Source organism: Seriola lalandi, unplaced genomic scaffold (genome assembly GCF_002814215.2).
Source record: "Seriola lalandi dorsalis isolate HSWRI2012SDOR001 ecotype SW California unplaced genomic scaffold, Sedor1 jcf7180002054659, whole genome shotgun sequence".
Lineage (NCBI taxonomy): Eukaryota > Metazoa > Chordata > Actinopteri > Carangiformes > Carangidae > Seriola > Seriola lalandi.
This window is the reverse complement of record NW_019525212.1, coordinates 118058-135910: the sequence shown is the minus strand read 5'-3', so window position 1 is coordinate 135910 and position 17853 is coordinate 118058. Positions and strand designations below refer to the sequence as shown.

The window sequence follows — 17853 nt, the reverse complement described above, 5'->3', positions numbered from 1 at the left end:
TCGAAATGTATCTAGAAACGGAACATTGCATTTAGCTGACACTTTGAGGCTGACTCAGTGTGGTCGTCAATACTTCCTTATCTTTAATTTAATTTCCACTGACCCAGTATTTTATCCAGTAGGTATCCAGTGTTTACAAAAACACTTACAAAAACATATATTAATTTCTCATTTCCTCTTGAATTCCCAGTTGTTGCTCCCTTGATCCCCATGGTTTTGTTTCTTCCACTGTACCTACATTTATGTACCAGAAGGAACCAGTAAGTGTTTTATTGCACAGTAAATTGTGATCTTCCCGGAAAATCTGTGGTGCCACTTGCATATTTGAGGATACCACTGCAATGTAAATTATTCCGGCAGCAATGAACATGATAGAGTCACATTTCTTTCAGTGGGGGAATTCTCTTGCTGACTCAAAGCAGTAAAAGAAAGTCTTCTCTATGAAGGCCTGGCTTTTCACTCTGCCATCAAGTGTGGCCATTCAGATCAGTTATTAACATCTTTTAATTCTTTCTTACTAGTTCTGACAGACCATAAACTAGCCAAGTAAATTGGTGATTTATAGTGTTGGGCCAAGTGGCGCATAAGCAGAGATTCAGTGCTGCTGTCGCAAAGAATTTTTAAGAGTTAAGTTATGTTGAGTCCATTCAGACAGGATTAACTAAAAAACTGGTTAAGAGCAATGGGAATGATGCTCTTTGTTAATTACACTCAAGGATGGTGTCCAGTACAAAATAATAGTAGTTGGCGCTAAAGGTCGTTTCAGATAGTGAACAGTTATCACTGCATCTGTCACCCAGCGATGTTGGTGAGAGGCAACTCCACCGCTGCAGCTACCAACTACATCTGATCTTGTTAAGGACCCATATGATACAAGTTACTAATATCCACCTATTTTAATCTCATCATGCAGATAAAGAATGGGCAGGTGGTAGCTTAAAATAGATAAAATGTTCTGCAAAATGGCCCAATAAATAGAGCAAATTTAGCTACCTGATATCATCAACATAGTTAATGAAGGATGTTGCTGTGTTTGTTGACTGTTGGTGTAGAGGCACATCATTTCAGAGAACTCATATCAGAAAAAAACAGCCCCTCTTGTCCTCTCCTGGCTGCCATTGTGCTTACATTGGAAACAATGGAGGGAGTGGCAGGCACCGCTCACTGTCTGAAAGCACCTTAATAGACAAAACATTCCCCAGACTATTATTAGCATATATATCAAATCAGTTAAATGAAAAATGTAAAGCGTGGTCAGAAATCTTACCTCTAGATCACATTACAAAAGGCCATTTAACTCTCATAACATCTTTTGGAAATGAAATTACTGAATAGCATGTGTGATGTTAAACTAGGTTATTATGTATTGCATCATTAATATATTGTTTGCTTGCTGTGTTGTTAAATTGTTTTGAACACTGCCACATTGTTAATGAATGTTAATATTTCACTCACTGTTTACATATTTTATTTGTTTACTCACAGAGCTGATGTGACTTGAAGTGTTAAATGAACTCTTCTGCTGTGTCAGTCTTAAATGAACACCGAGGACTTTGTTCTGCCTGTTAACCTGCAGCCTCATTAAGCTAACGAGCATCAATTAATTATGTTAATGAACTGCAGCTAAAATCTCTCCTGGAGGGAAACTGATAGTCTTTTAACGAGCTGAAGGCTGAGAGATGATCTGATTGGTTCAAACAGCCGTTAGAGCCAGTGTAGGGGGGGTGAGGGATGTGGGGGCTTCACTCCCCCCCACCATATCTCTCTGTGGTCCTGACCTGCTTATCTCTGACAACTGCACACCCACACACACACAAAACCTTGTCCCACTCTGGTCTCCTGCCAGACAGGACGAGATCTGTCTGTGTGTGAGTGCGTGTTGGATCCAGCTGCTGGCTTCATATCTGTGACCTCCTGTGGTGGGTGTGTGTGTATGTTGGGGGGAAGGAAGCTATAACGGGCTCACACTAAAATCCTCCCTAATGACGCTCCAGCGTGTGTGTGTGTGTGTGTGTGTGTGTGTGTGTGTGTGTGTGTGTGTGTGTGTGTGTGTGTGTGTGTGTCTGCCTTTGTGAAGACCAGTTTGAGTTTTAGACCTTGGGAGTGAGGACATTTTGGGGAAGTGAGGGTTGTTTGAGGATTAAGACTTGGTTTTAGGGTTCAGGTTAGAATTAGGTTTCAGTTAGGGTAATGTGCCAGGTAATGCATTTTGTCAGTAATAAATAATAACCTTTATAGTTTTTTCAAAACTGTTTTTACAATAGATATGGAAACATTAAAATGAATAATAAATTGCACAGATAGAAAAAATGTTTTATATATCATTTGTCAAGTTTTCAAATTGTGATGTGACGGTTTCTTGTATAATCTGTTAATACAGAACAGTGCAGAATATTAATACTGACAAGATACTGCACTGTCAGCATCATTACACAGTATGTAGTTCTCCGTGTCAGTGTGTAGTGTGGAACTGGAACACAGTGCATGAAATTACATACTGTTTAACACTGTGGAGGCAGAATTAAAAATGGATGTCTCCTCATTTTCTTGACTGATCAGAGGTTCTTTTCATTGCCTGGGACCCACTTTTATCATTCATTCTAACTAAACCCTATTTGGGATGGAAAATGATGTCAGCGTTAAGACAGAGACTGCAGTGTGATGTCTTACTGTGGCGCACACGCGCACACACACAGCTGTGTTGTCTCACAGCTTTTTGACTGGTTTCCAACTGTTGATGATTCATTAACAGACTCTGCTGGAGGTGAAGCTCTTTTTCCTGACATGATGCTGTGTATTAAAACTGTTCTGTAATGTTTGTCCCATCAGCCTGTTTGAAAATTAGTCTTATGCATGCAGCTGTAGTTCATGAAAACCAAAATACTCACAGGAAGTGACACCACGGTCCAGTTACTGCTTCTGGCTACATCAGACAGCTTTACAACATCAGATTAGAGGGGGCTGTGTTTGACAATTTCTGCACCTGCAAAACCAACAAGCTGACATCAAGCTAAAGTTCACAACCGATTCACACTGCAACTGTCATGCTGTGCAGAGGTAAAAAAGTAAGCAAGCTTTGATCTCTCTCTAGTCCCCCCCCCCATCACTCTAAACAGTTATTTCTGTCACTTTCCATGAATGACTATCTTTTCATTATGAATATCTTCCCAGAGAGCATTTGCATCTTAACCCAGCTCAGTTTGGCGGTCGGCTTTTGACCCTGCCTTCCAGTGTGGCCTTCAAAACAGCTAGAAAACACTTTTGCCTTCCAAAAACAACACCGACATGCTCATATGTACATTGAAAAACGTTACCAGTCACTGTAATAATTCCTCCTGTCCATACTGTTTGTGAAGACATTCCTTCCAGACACATTCACATTGTAAGAGATGAAATCCAGAATTCTCTGGACTCTGTTTAAAAATACATTTTAAAGTTCAGCTGAAGTTAATAAGAGGCTTCACACAAATCAGCTGGGTATCTTCCAAAGTTAGTAATTTTTTACTGTACAATTCCCTCTTTGTTTTTGCCCTATTTCTTACATCAGAATCACACTAAGAAGGGATGTCTTGACTTGAGCGACCAAAAACTGTTTCAGTGTACATAATCAACATGTCAGTTTTGTTTTTTGGACTGAATTGAGAAAACGTGAATGCATCTGTTGATGTCTTTCCTTGTTTAGAGGTGATGGGTCATTAAGGAAAGGAGGGCACCACTGGCACTGAGTAATTTAGAAATTCATAAAAATTCTGTATTATTGCATGGCGAAGAAATCCTTGGTTACTACTGTTATTCATCATTCTACAATTTAAGGTCAGTGGCTGGATAAAAGTAGTACTAAAATGGTGTTTTTAAATTGTGCCTACTAAGCCTACTGTTGTCGTCATTTGCTTGTAGTTGGAAGAAATTATTTCTTTAACTTTGTTTAAGAGTAACTGTAATCATGATGAACTGAGTGGGTTATTTTCTTTGCCATAAATTTCAAAGTCTGTCTTTTGAAGCAAAATATTGAAATTCAACACCTCAGTGCTCACCTGCCGTGGGATATTTTTATAAACTGAACCACTGGTAAAAACAGATTTAACATGAAGTGGTTTTTCAGGAAAAATGGCTACCTGCTAGCTTGTCAAAGACGGTGCCTGCTTCCAGTGTGTGTCATTTGGAGGTATATTCATCATTAATTTTTCTGAATCTACTGTACATAACTATGTTATAAAGTAAAAACATTCCAGTCATTGAACATCTCACACTGAATCATTTTACTGTCCGACTGAACAGAAGCTAGTTCAGACCTGAATGGCATCATACACTTTGTTTTGATAATCCCGATGCCCAAATCAGAACCAAAGAGTAAGTCTGATTGTTGAAGTGCATGTGTGGTGTTGTTCTGTTTGTGTTTTCCTGTCATATGACGTCAGGACCTCCAGGACTTTAAACACATGACTGTAGTTCAGTTCACAGAAGTGTTTTGAAGCAGTCCAACAGAGAAATGACCTCTTTCTACTGTTAGCTCTTCAGGAATCACAGAATCACATGGTGACCTGAATGCAACATGGCTGTCACATGACGCACACGCGCACACACACACGCGCGCACACACACGCGCGCACACACACACACACACAGCATCAGAGCAACATCTACTGAGCCTGTACTAGTACGGTACTTTGGTCTTGGACCAAATACCTGCTACACTGATGATATTCCCCTCATCTCAGCTGTACTTTATTTTTAGCATGTGTAACATGCCAGCACACGATAAAAATTATACCTGATAACACCATAATTGTAAGAATATTAGAGTGATGGTATAACTCAAACTGATAACCAGACCGACGCTGCGTCGGTCCGCTGTGAGGTGATAAAGTAGGCAGCGTTTGAACTTCTCTCTCTAGATGTGCTAGGTGATGCACTAGATGATGCACTAGGTGATGCACTGAGTGCAACACTTTGAATGTCCCCGTGGCAAGACAGGCTTGACACCCTGTCCCTCTTGGTGTGGTCTTTTGCAACAACTATAAATGCTTCTGCCTTCCATTATGGTCCGACAATGCATATGAAATAGTTCTTTTTTAGCATAACCTGACTTTTTGGCTGCATTCAGAGAGATTTAATCCCTGCGTGAAAACGCTGCCCCCTCAATCATTCCACGGATAGGGCAGCAGGAAAAAAAATGCAGTCGTCCAGCAAAAAAGTTAAACATGTCTCAACTTTTGGTGCAATGCAACAAGATTCTGTGGAGGCAGTTGCACGTACAGGGTAGATTAATGAGCAACATTTACACTGTATTTCTACTGTTTAACCTCATGTTTAGTCACTATGAAAGATTTTTAAAAACTGCAGCCGTGGGTGGTGACATCCTGTCTTATATTATTATACAGTGGGGGAAGAAGTATTCAGATCCTTTACTTAAGTAAAAGTACCAATAGAGCCATGTAAAAGTTTAACAGGAAAATGTACTTAAGAGTATTAAAAATCAAAGTACTTCCCAATGATTGATATATAATACATTATCAGATTGTTACCGATTGCATCAATATAAAAACAATCTAGATGGCCCCCTGCCCATTTGGCAGACACTTCTGTCCAAATAAAGAGAATGTGAATGTGTGATTTATGTAGCAGTTTTCCTACGAAAGTTTCAGGAAATGTGTCTGTGGTCGGAAAAAAAAAAAACCAGTCAGATACAGTTAGCGGTCACCATGCTGACCGCTGCTTCCTCTCAGCTGGTTTTGGTTGTGAGTACCTCACTATCCATGGCGGTTGCACTGAACTTCCTCTTTTCCTTTTGACAGTCAGGCACTCACTGGTGATCGGCCGTCATGTGGGAGGTTTAGGCACTTGTTGCCCCTTGCAACAGATGTTGACCCATCCTCTGTTTCCGCCTCTCCCTGTCGTCACAGGAAGTTCACCTCTGTCAAGGCCTCCCCTGGTTGAGGACATCAAAATAAAAGCACTGAATGCTGACCTTCTGTTAAAGTAAGAGTTTAGTCCTTCACCTCTGTCACAGAGAAAAATAACATCCTGGTGGAGGGAGGGAGGGGCACACACACACACACACACACACACACACACAGTCTTTCCATAGTTGCTAGGACACCGTTTGACAATGATTACTAGCCCCTTACCCTGAAACTGCATGAATAAGCCCATGTACAGGTTTTCCAAACAAAGTGCTTGAAGTGTAAATGTCCAATCCCAACGTTTACCCAAACCTGAAGTTCCTAGAGGATACATGGACTTCCACACCACTTTGTTTCTCACCATCTGGCTTGCAACTTTTATAATCGCAAACTTATATAAATACTTTTACTAATCCATACTTACTTTTCTCTGATCTTTGCTTCTTTGTGAAATATAGGGTGATTGGAAAAGACTGGAAACGGGCAGCTAGCTGTCTAATTATGCCTTTATGCCGGAGACAGCTGTGGCCGGAGGCATTGTGTTTTTGGGTTGTCTGTCCATCGCATTTTCTTAAATGTGATAGCTCAGTAACACCTTGTGGAAATTTGGTAAAAATGTTTTTGTGGACTCAAGGATGAACTGATTCCATTATAGTGGTTAAAAGTCAAGGTCACAGTGACCGCAAGTTCTTGTGAATGCAATATAATTGGAAGATACACAAGGAATTTCATTAAATTTGGAAAACATATTCCTTTTCTCCAGGACAAACTGATCAGAACTTGGTGGTTAAAGGTCAAGGTCACTGTGACCTCACAAAATATATTTTTGGCCATGACTCAACAATTTATACACTAATGAGACAATTTAACACAAATATCTAATAGGAAAAAAATGATGAAGTGATGACATTTTATATCCTAACAGTCAAAGGTCAACTTCACTGTGGCAAAAACACTTGTGGCCATTATTCACCAGTGTAGCTCAGGAAGAGAAGGAAAGATTGTGACTATATTTCCTTCAGCTTAAAGGTTCATGACAATATTCACTTTGGTTTCATTTAATTTACACTGGCTTTTGTTTACACTCTCAGCAGCGTGTGTTATTTTTAAAGCTCAGCTCCTCTTAGACCGGAGCAGATCATCTAGAACTTTAAATGTGATGTTTGTTGAATGTTTTCCTGGCAACATCTCTACTGTTCATTCATCTAACTCCTAAACAACAAGGAAGTCTTCTCAACCAGCTGACAGCTGCACTCAGAGAGAGTGTGAGAGTGTGTGTGTGTGCAATCTCCATGGTAACTAGTTTCCGGAACCCCCATCCTGCTGTTTATTTTCTTGTCTAAAATAAACACACAAAACAACAAACAAGAAGTGAGACAGAATGGCAGGAATGGGACATCCTGTGAGGGGAGAGCAGCAGTAATGGTCTCCAATCAGAAACTAGAGCTACAATGAAGTCACTTCCTGTCAGCTCAGAGCCATCAGAGGGAAACTCAGAAAACTGTAGCTGATTTTTACTGAGAACAAAGCGGATTTCTGCAGTCAGTCAATGCTGTAAATTCATCACTCAACTCTATCACTCACTCAGTCACTGGCATTTGTATCTGTGGGCCTGGCCCTGCTTTTGCAATGCAGTCAAAAACATTCCATTACAAGTAAAAGTCCTGCAGTGAAAATCCTACACAAGTAAAATTACAAAAGTACTAGCTAACAAGCATTTGTCCTGCAGAAAAATTACCCCCATAAGTGATAATTATATATCATATTATCCGTTGATTATTACTGATGTATTAATGTGTGTAATGTGTACAATATTGCTACCAAAAAAAAAAAAAAACACTCCTAACCAAGTCACAAGAAAAAAGAAATCAAGAACATGCTATTTCATGCTCATTATTCAGTATTCTTTGAATGTAAATTCTTAATTTGTCAAGAAACTATAACTATAGCTCTCAGATAGATGTAGTGCAGTGAAAAGTACAATATTTCTCTCTGAAATGTTACCACAAAGTTATACTCAAGTACAGTACTGGAGAATATGTACATACATTCCACCACTTAGCAACTCAGTGGTGAGATGCTCAGACAAACACCCACACACAAACACACCTGACATGTACAGTGTCCTGTATTTAGCATTTATCATAATTGAGGTTTTAATCCTTACCGTGGTAGAGACTGTGTTGATGAAATCGTTGTTGTTTTCATCGTGGTTGCCAGTAGCAATGTTGACATCAGGAAGTAGAACAGCTGGCGTAACTGGAGGCATTGCCACGGCAACACAGACCCACAATGTCTCTGGAGCAAAACAGCTGTTCTGTCCAGGGGCGAAAGACCTAGAAAAAGAGAGACGGACAGAGAAAAGGGGCTGAACAGGCTGAAATAGAGGCAAAATTAGGTATAAATCACAGACACTTTGTAACTACTTCGTAATTTCATTTCATCACTGTCCGTAAACACAGAAACTGACCAGTGCTTCTATGCTGACCAACCAGGCAACTGCCCATTCTCCAAAGCCCAAGTGAACATATTCAAATGACCTCTTTTCCGAGTCAATTCAAACATGTTGAGTTTCCTATCACAGAAAACAAAACAAAAAAACTAGCAAATATAGTATTCAGATTTGAGAAATTAGTGCTAGTGAACTTTTGTAATTTTTATAGTTATAAAAATTGTCAACAGGGGTCCAAGAACAAAATTTTCCCGAGGGGTCTCAGGATGTTAATCCAGCCATAGTGGAAGAAATACTCCGATCCTTTACTCAAATAAAATTACAATGTAAAAATACTCCAATACAAGTTAGAGTCCTGAATTTAATATCCTACTTAAGTCACCTCTTTCAGCTTTCAACAATTATTCAAATGAATCCACATGAGGGAGAGGGAGTGTCTCTTTTTTGTGTGTGAAGAGTCCCAATTAGACACCGCTTTACTCTAAGACAGTGGTCCCCAAACTAAGTCCCGCGGGCCGGATACGGCCCGCCCCCACATTTGGCCCGGCCCCCTGAACTATTATTATTTATTTCATTAATAGTGTTATTATTTATTTCCTGACTTTTTTTTCTGTGAAGAACCCGGAAAGGGTTATTTGGTTATGTGTGGCTTTCTAGAAAACAATAAATTTTTACGTTTAGGCACCCCTGCGATCGTCACACTTTTTCTGTTACAAACTGAACCCGGCCCCCCATCAGAGAAGGGAAAAGTTATGTGGCCCTCACAGGAAAAAGTTTGGGGACCTCTGCTCTAAGAGGTCACAAACCAAAAAAGATTGGGAATCACTGCTTTAAGGAGTCATGTGTTTGATGAACCTATTAAGAGTTATCACCTGATTCTGTAGTTCCCCTCAGCTCTACAGTTTTATAACATCTTTCAGCTCATTGTTTTTGGCCCAAGATACTATGAAGGTTCTGATAAACTCACAGTACAATACCTGCTCAGCACCAAAACAGCAAACAGACAGTTAAAGTCTAGCTGGGGAAAATAGTGGAATATTTAGCAGTTAAAAAGGTCATAGTGTGTACAAAGCAGCAAGAAGCTAAATCAAACAAAATTTAATTACTTTTTGGAGGGCAAACATTATGATTAATTTACTGTCCTTATTTACTGTGAGGGACTCCCTTTACCCACCCTTACCCTTCAGGATAAGCAGGTACAGATAATGAATGACTTAATGGCTCAATCACAGGATTAATGGCTAGTTCACCTAAAAAATGAATTAGCCAGGTGTACCTAATAAACTGGCGAGTGAGCATATGTTGGGGGCAGTCACATTGATTTGACATCAGGTGTTAAACTGTGGTTTAAGGAAACTTACCATCCAGAGTGAAGCTCACTTTGCTGTCTTTATCCAAAGTTAATCCAAAATTTGACTTATCCTTATATGGTGTGGGGGGCCTGTTGGTTGATTGGATCAGTGGTTTTTAAACTGGTTAATCAGAGGTGGGTCAAATCTAACCAGGTGTGTAGAATCAACTGCCTGCCTGGAGAGGAACAATTATACTACTTTATCTAAAAATAATATAAAGTTTAAAAACACTGAACACATACATGCAGTAGAACCTGTAAGTTAGCCATCTTATTTTATTGTCCTAAGAAAATAATGAAAGAAATGAAAATTGATACAAATTCAACAAATATTTTAAAAGGCAAAAGACCACCATAAAAACTGACTCATTAAAAAGGAGTTAAAAAAAAAAAATGAATTAAAAGTTTTTCTCTGAGCTTTTTCTAGAAGAAAAAAAAAAAAAAGCTACCTTCACTAAAACAGCTGAGTGATGAAATCATGAAAGAGTCCAAGAAAAACACAGACAAATAAACACAGAAGTTAAAGGTGAAATATGAATCAGGGCATACACTGTGTGTGGGTATATGTCTGTGTGTATATAAATACCATGTCTAATTAAAGTTTAAATTTGTCCTTCCTGTTCACAGTTCCCATGGTGACCGTGGGAGAGACTGAGGGGATGTTTGATTGTCCAGCAAAACACACACACACACACACACACACACACACACACACACACACCAAAACTTTGCAGAACAGGATCCTTCTTGCTGTACTGTACATTTAGCAATTGAGAAAGTTGAAAAGGTTCACACTGAGTTAAATAAAGCACAAAGAATGCTAAATATGACTTGCTTTTACTCACTTTTGTTCAATCATATTTTCATTGAATTTTACCAACACATCTAAATGCTGTTATTAAAGCATACTGAGAATCGTCCTACAGCATACACGTTTTTAATAGTAAATGTGAATTTTCCTTAAACACGCTATAATCAATATATTTACGATAATGTATCAAATGACAATGACAGTGAAGAACCGACAAAAAAAGTAGACATACTGAAAAAAAAAAAAAAAACATTTATCATTTTTGAGATATACAATGGGAGTTTATCATGTTATAGATTTGCATTGTCAGCCCTAATATTTAGTCATAGCTGTCAGACTAGCAGCGGTGGCAAGCAGTAAGTATATTTACTTGAGTATTGCGCTACAGTTACTACAATTTTGAGGTACTTTTAGTTTCCTTATTTGCATTTTATGGGACTTTATGTTTCCTCTGCATCTCACACAGGGTTAATGTTTTTCATGCCGAACATATAATCAAATCATTAAAACGTATTGATGATACATTATAGATTAAACTACACACCAGCTCCTCCTCAACAAGCTAGAACATTACAATACTGCTTGCAGACTTACTTGCAATGGAGTATTTTGACATTGTGGCGTTGTTACTTTCACATAAGTAAAGGATCTGAATACTTCTTCCACCACTGCCTGCTAAACTTAATTTGGTTTCATACAGTTTTCTGTATTATTCTGCATGCAGTCTTTCACCACTTGCATATCTGGTGTTCTTTTCAGGTCTTTGAGGTCAGTCCTTGCAGTTTTGTCTTCTTTAAAATCGTAAATCACAGGACAGCCCCCAGTTATGCTAAAACTCTGTGCTGTAAATACAGTTACAAAGTTTTAAATCTGTCCCTGCATGATCTCAAGTCACAAATTAACTTCTGCTTACATTTGTGTTCTCTCACTGCTTTCTCATTAATAATGTCCCATAACTGCAGAAATAGGAGCAGAGCAGAATCACTGAACATTTTCTGGTTAAAATCTGAGGGAAACGGGACATGAAACATTAAAATATACATAACCGGTCTGTGTGTGTTGCTCTATTGTTCTGTTCTGTCCCAGATATGACAAAGCTAACTGTATTAATGATAAAGAGGTTAACACACAGACTCTCTGTAGTGTTTAGTTGCTGGACAGCAGAATGGAGCTCTGTTGTCACATCTGCAGCTCTGCAATTTCGTTCTTACAAAGGTCAAAGGTTATTCCACCGCTGGGAGGTCGGAGGTCAAAGATCACCTCCTACTAGTCCCACAGCCATTCCTTCATCTCTGATGTCTTAATGCCTAAACTTGAGTCTCAGTGTGACTGCAGTTTATCTTCCTCTTTGTTAGGAAACAAAGAACTTTTTTCATCATCTCAGTGAAGAGCAGATTTCAGCAAATTATATGTTATATATATATATATATATATATACATACCTTTTCTATAACTTTTCAAAACACCCTGGGTGCAACAGAAACAAGCTGTAAATAAAACTATCACCTTATAAAGGTCAATATTGCAAACATGTTAGCAAAATGCTGGTTACTTACACATCCACCTGATGAATGTAAGTCCCATATTCACTCTCTTTTAGCTCTGTTTTTGGTCTCCACCAGCACCTGAGAAAAAAAATATGGCTCTTTAACAGCTTAATGCTCCACTATTTTCACCAGCTACTCTTTAACGGTGTCTGTCTGCTGGTTGGTGTTAAGCAAGTAGTTAAGCGTGAGTTTCACTAATTCTCACTGACTAATTGTTTTCTCAGGTGGTTGAAGACGAAGAGGAGCAAATAAGGCAGACCGGTTAAGATCGGAGGTTACAAAAATAAATCTTTAATTTCTTTTTGCATGCAGCTAAAAAATGTCCCACTCAACAAACTGAAAATGTGAAAATTAGAAAAAACTGCAGAGATGTGTCAGCATCAATAACAATTTTAGGTCAAAGGCTGCAAGATGAAAGCTCCAGTCACAAGTATGACTCACCACATCATGTGTGTTTGAACACACAGTATGGACCCCATTCAGACCTGGCATTAACATGTGCCTCGAGTGATCCGATCATAATTGATTGGATGATTGGCTCACTGAAGACGCTTGTTAATGCAGGTCTGAACAGGGCCAAAGAGATTTGATATCAATTGTGTCCTCAATGCGTCTTTGGTGTGTTCATACCTGTACTTAGACGTGGCCACTTGTGATTGGATCACCCGAGACGGATGTTAATAGTAGGTCTGAACAGGGCCTATGTGTCTACTGACAAACTGGATTAGAAGCTTTAAGTCTAGATGCAGGCAGGCGGCAGTATCAGAGCCCCATCATGATTAATAGCGCCATCTGGAGACCAACCATGCTTGACAACAGAACCATCAGACAAGAAGCACTGGCAGTGGTCCAGGGTAAACGTGCTATTTGTATTCCACTTCTATTTACAGTAACTGCTTTGCAAGCCTAGACCTCAAGAATGACAATCATATGTATTAAAAAAATCATTAGGCTGACTGTTGAAGGCTTTAAGAACTTAGATTGAGTCATTAAATAAGTATTGGCTAATTTTGATCAATTGGAGCATTTTTAATCAGACTGAAATCTGTGTCTTCACAGGAATACAAACCTGCAGAGGTGTGTATTTTAAATAAAAGTATAAAGCATAAAAGTCAGGACAATAATAGTGTGTATGTATGTGTGCAGTATTTATGCATACTATTCCAGCGGGACTGTATAAAACAATGCAGCATCATAATAACTGAACCACATATTTATCACCTGCAGTGTCAGCCGTGTGTATGTGTGCTCTCATTAATCACAGCAGTGTTGTTGCTCCAGCGGGATACTCTGATCTCGGGGGGGGGGGGGGACCATCTGTTGCGCAACACCTTTTCTTCTTCTGTGGTGAGAAGAAACAGAGGACTGAACTCATTAAGCATCAGAAATGAGAAAACATTGATAATCATCACAATATCTGTTTTCACACTGACCACTAGAGGAAAAAATATGTGATCTTAAACTAAAGAATGAACCATTGTCAGTATTAGGTCTTTATGACCCATATATTTTGGAGTTAAAGTGGGCCTACAATAAAGAAAAGAAAGACAAAAGAAAACAAAGTTGAAAAGTTCGTTCACAAGTATAAAGGATTCCATCATGTATATTTGTACTTTTGGCGAAATACACCTGATGCAACACATTCATTTGATGCCCAGATTATAGTACAGATACACTATATTGCCAAAAGTATTGGCTCACCTGCCTTGACTCGCATATGAATTTAAGTGACATCCCATTCTTAATCCATAGGGTTTAATATGACGTCGGTCCACCCTTTGCAGCTATAAAAACTTCAACTCTTCTGGGAAGGCTTTCCACAAGGAGTGTGTTTATGGGAATTTTTGACCATTCTTCCAGAAGCGCATTTTCTGGGGTCACACACTGATGTTGGAAGAGAAGGCCTGGCTCTCAGTCTCCGCTCTAATTCATCCCAAAGGTGTTCTATCGGGTTGAGGTCAGGACTCTGTGCAGGCCAGTCAAGTTCATCCACACCAAACTCTCTCATCCATGTCTTTATGGACTTTGCTTTGTGCACTGATTCACAGTCATGTTGGAACAGGAAGGGGCCATCCCAAACTGTTCCCACAAAGTTGGGAGCATGGAATTGTCCAAAATCTCTTGGTATGCTGAAGCATTCAGAGTTCCTTTCACTGGAACTAAGGGGCCAAGCCCAGCTCCTGAAAAACAACCCCAACACCATAATCCCCCCTCCACCAAACTTTACACTTGGCACAATGCAGTCAGACAAGTACCGTTCTCCTGGCAACCGCCAAACCCAGACTCGTCCATCAGATCGACAGATGGTGAAGCCCGATTCGTCACTCCAGAGAACACGTCTCCACTGCTCTAGAGTCCAGTGGCGGCGTGCTTTACACCACTGCATCAGATGCTTTGCATTGCACTTGGTGATGCATGGCTTGGATGCAGCTGCTCGGCCATGGAAACCCATTCCATGAAGCTCTCTACGCACTGTTCTTGAGCTAATCTGAAGGCCAAAGTTTGGAGGTCTGTAGCGATTGACTCTGCAGAAAGTTGGCGACCTCTGCGCACTATGCGCCTCAGCATCCACTGACCCCGCTCCGTCATTTTACGTGGCCTACCACTTCATGGCTGAGTGGCTGCCATTCCCAATCGCTTCCACTTTTTTATAATAGCACTGACAGTTGACTGTGGAATATTTAGGAGCGAGGAAATTTAATGACTGGACTTGTTGCACAGGTGGCATCCTATCACAGTACCACGCTGGAATTCACTGAGCTCCTGAGAGCGACCCATTATTTCACAAATGTTTGTAGAAATAGTCTGCATGCCTTGGTGCTTGATTTCATACACCTGTGGCAATGGAAGTGATTGGAACACCTGATTTAAATTATTTGGATGGGTGAGTGAATACTTTTGGCAATATAGTGTATGTGGAAGCTATGATTTGCCATTTGAGATATTTTACAGACAAGAGCATATTTTTAGATGCTTATTAGCTGCACACAGAAAATCTCAAATTGTGCTGCAGGTTACAAACAATCCCACTAACATGGATCTCATTAAGATTTTTGCTTTTTCATGTTATCAGGGCACAGTGCGAACTGAGGTGTTGCAACTGTTGAAAAATACAACAAAAGTTATGTACCAGAACTGCGTCCTGTGTGTGTTAAGTATGTACAGTCCACTGACATACTACAAAACAACTATTAATAGAGCTCCAGTGGTCTCTAGTGGGGAACAGAGATAACTGCACAATTCAACCCTATACTTAATATTTCAGAAACAACAGAGTTAACTAGTGTTAACTCTGTACATAATGCATTCATTTGATGTGGAGTGTTGACATTCAGAGGATTTCAAAACATATTTCATCAGAAACATCAGTAAAAATCACTGACTGACTGAAGTTTATTTCCACATCTGTCCTATTCACAACAGTGAGCTGAGAGGGAGTGTGATTTCACATCCATTGGAGCTTATTTCACTGAATCTAAATCATAATTTACCAAATACGATTGAGGGTGTATTAATAATATTATATCTAATCTTATATGTATATGTACTATATTTATCCAGCTGTTGAGGGATCATTTGTCTTTATATTTCACAATTTATCAGGGGAGAGCGCGAACGCAGTCCCCCACTACCAGAAATTATGCAGTCGAGATTCCCACATTTGGGGAATTCGCAGGGGTCAGCACAACCGGAGTGCAATGACTGAGCCTCGCCCTGGGTGAACCACCTTCATGATCATGGTATCTCCCCTGCCAGGTAAGTATGAGTTGTACAGCTCACAGACAGGGGAGTCTTTCACAGACAAACCATGCTGACTGATGGGGCTGACAAATTACAAATCAACAAAACAAGGGGCAATAGGGGGCTGTGAATCTGCAGGAATTCAATACAGACGATACTTTTTTGCACAAAGGCTGTAAAGGATTATTTTATTCGACACATATTGCCTATATATCCCATCATGCAATGCTGTACTCCTGCAACAAAGGCTGACCTAAAATCATGTATTTTATCGCATTTACCTCCTTAAATGAGCAACAGCCCAACTGCAAGTCCAAGTGAACCAAAGCTAAATCCGACTGCCAGAAACTTTGTTTGATCCACATTTGAAATTCAAAGAAAAGCATTAAAAACTCTCAAAGCACATTTTTCCCCCTCACATTACAAACACTTCCTGTTCCTTTGTTTGCTGGAGGTGGGTAACTGATATTCCTGCTACTGCCACCTATTGCTTTGGAGTGGGAACGCCGTCATTTTTTTTTTTTTACATTTTATCTAGGGTTTTCTGTATGCAACTAACAGCAAGAAAATTCATTTAGATAACTGGAGAATATAAGGAGCACACTGTGTATTTACCTTTGTTTTGCTTTGTCAGGGGAAAGCAGGCTGGAAATTCAAATACGCTAATTTAAGTCTGTGTGATCAGCTCTGATCTACAGAATGCCATTACAGAAATGGAAGAGAAAACCACTAAAATTCAAATATGTCTGGTTCTGCATTCATTGCTGTACTATCCAGTTTTAACTCCAATCTCTCTCTCTGTGTACCAACCTGTGGTTTTATAGTTATATGATGGTTTTTGAGAGTGTAGCTACTTTGTTGTTTTAGTTGTGGATTGCAATATGAAAAGGGTTTTTATTTCTTTTTTTTTCCTTTTTCTTTTTTTTTTTTTTTAAATACAGTTTTTCTTCACAAGTATGGGTGTGTTGTGATCAAGCAAGACAATAGAAATGCTGGCGTAACAACTGTATCATGAGCATTTGTACTTTTTGCAAAATTAATTCAATGTAACGTGTTCAAAGGCAAGATTATAGTGCAGATGTGTGAAAGCTATGACTTGTCATTTTTAAAAAATAAAATTACAGACAGTAAGGGTACATTTTTAGAGTCACACCTAGAAAACCTCAAATTGTGCTGCAGGTTACAAGTCCTCCCACCAGAATGGGTCCAAATGTGAAATTTCTGCTTTTTCATGTTATCAGGGCACAGAGCAAACACAGTACACCACTACCAGAAATTATGTCTTCAAGATTTACCATATTTGGGGATTCTGCAGGGGCCAGACATCACAGGAGTTCAGAAGTGTTGCAACTGTTTAAACATGCAACAAAAACAATGTACCAAAAATTAGTCCTCTGTGTGAGCAAAGTACAGTGCAGTGACACACTACACAACAACAACTAGTAGAGCTCCAGTGGTCTCTAGTGGAGAACAGAGATGACTGCACAATTCAACCCTATACTTAATATTTCACATGCAATGAAATTTAGTAACGATAACTTTGTACATAATGCATTCTTTCGCTGTGGACTGTCAACCTTCAGAGGATTTCAAAACACATTTCCTCAGGAATATCACTAAACTTAAGTGATGGACAAGGTATTGTCAGATTCTTCTTCACTGAGAAGTTTATTTCCACATCTGTCCAAGCCAAAATAGAGTGTGATTTCATATCCATTGGAGCTTATTTCACTGAATCATATTTTGCTAAATGTGAGTGAGGGTATGTTAATATCTATGCTATATACATGAACTACAATCATCTTGCTTTTAAGAGATCATTGGGTTTTTCCATTTCACAATTTATCAGGGGAGAGCGCGAACGCAGTCCCCCACTACCAGAAATTATGCAGTCGAGATTCCCACATTTGGGGAATTCGCAGGGGTCAGCACAACCGGAGTGCAATGGCTGAGCCTCGCCCTGGGTGAACCACCTTCATGATCATGGTATCTCCCCTGCCAGGTAAGTATGAGTTGTACAGCTCACAGACAGGGGAGTCTTTCACAGA

The 17853-nt window shown here is 39.5% G+C and overlaps 1 long non-coding RNA gene and 2 other non-coding genes across 3 annotated transcripts; all 3 read right to left on the bottom strand.

Annotated features, from left to right (window-relative positions):
- Positions 1–239: 239 nt before the first annotated feature.
- Positions 240–8233, bottom strand: LOC147818272 (uncharacterized). Its single transcript, XR_015438132.1, has 4 exons — positions 8071–8233; positions 5747–5929; positions 2889–2983; positions 240–1178 (listed from the first exon to the last, which is right to left on the bottom strand). It is a non-coding gene; the product is annotated as an uncharacterized LOC147818272 (long non-coding RNA).
- Positions 8234–15664: 7431 nt separating this feature from the next.
- LOC111665809 (U1 spliceosomal RNA) lies at positions 15665–15828 on the bottom strand. Its single transcript, XR_002761544.1, has one exon. It is a non-coding gene; the product is annotated as a U1 spliceosomal RNA (small nuclear RNA).
- A 1823-nt stretch (positions 15829–17651) lies between these two features.
- LOC111665807 (U1 spliceosomal RNA) lies at positions 17652–17815 on the bottom strand. Its single transcript, XR_002761542.1, has one exon. It is a non-coding gene; the product is annotated as a U1 spliceosomal RNA (small nuclear RNA).
- Positions 17816–17853: the final 38 nt, after the last annotated feature.